Raw genomic sequence first — 537 nt, forward strand, 5'->3', positions numbered from 1 at the left:
TACAAGAACTTTCTATTAATTCATTCTGCATCTTATATTCTGTCATCCCCTGAATTTGTCAAAAGCAATCATTGGATTGTTATTGCTGACAATATATATCGTGAGTTCTTCAGGCATTCCATTGATGTTTTTGATGAATCATTTGTGGTATACAATGTACATTGTCTGTGTCACATGGCTGCTGAATGCTAAGAAAATGGGACGATTTTGGATTTCAGTGCTTTTAAGTACGAGTCTGTTATGGCTGTGATTAAACATAACTTGCGTTCAACTTATAAGCCTTTCCAGCAGTTAGCTAACAGGGACATTGAGACAGAGGGGCAACTTGTTACAGAGTCAAGAAGGCCAAATCCGAATAAAATTACATTAAAGAAGCAGTTGTTTAGAAATATTGTTCCGGAAATTCCTGGAAACCGTTATGCACAAATAAATTTAAAGGGTGTAACTCTTACAACTAATGAAGCTAATTGCTGTTTCTCATCAAAAGATGGAAAAATTTTTATTTTAATCGAAGTTATAGTTGCACCGAATGGTGAT

The sequence above is a fragment of the Odontomachus brunneus genome, unplaced genomic scaffold, assembly GCF_010583005.1.
Source record: "Odontomachus brunneus isolate Ranch 3 - 2012 unplaced genomic scaffold, Obru_v1 Obru_scaffold_187, whole genome shotgun sequence".
In the NCBI taxonomy this organism is placed as follows: domain Eukaryota; kingdom Metazoa; phylum Arthropoda; class Insecta; order Hymenoptera; family Formicidae; genus Odontomachus; species Odontomachus brunneus.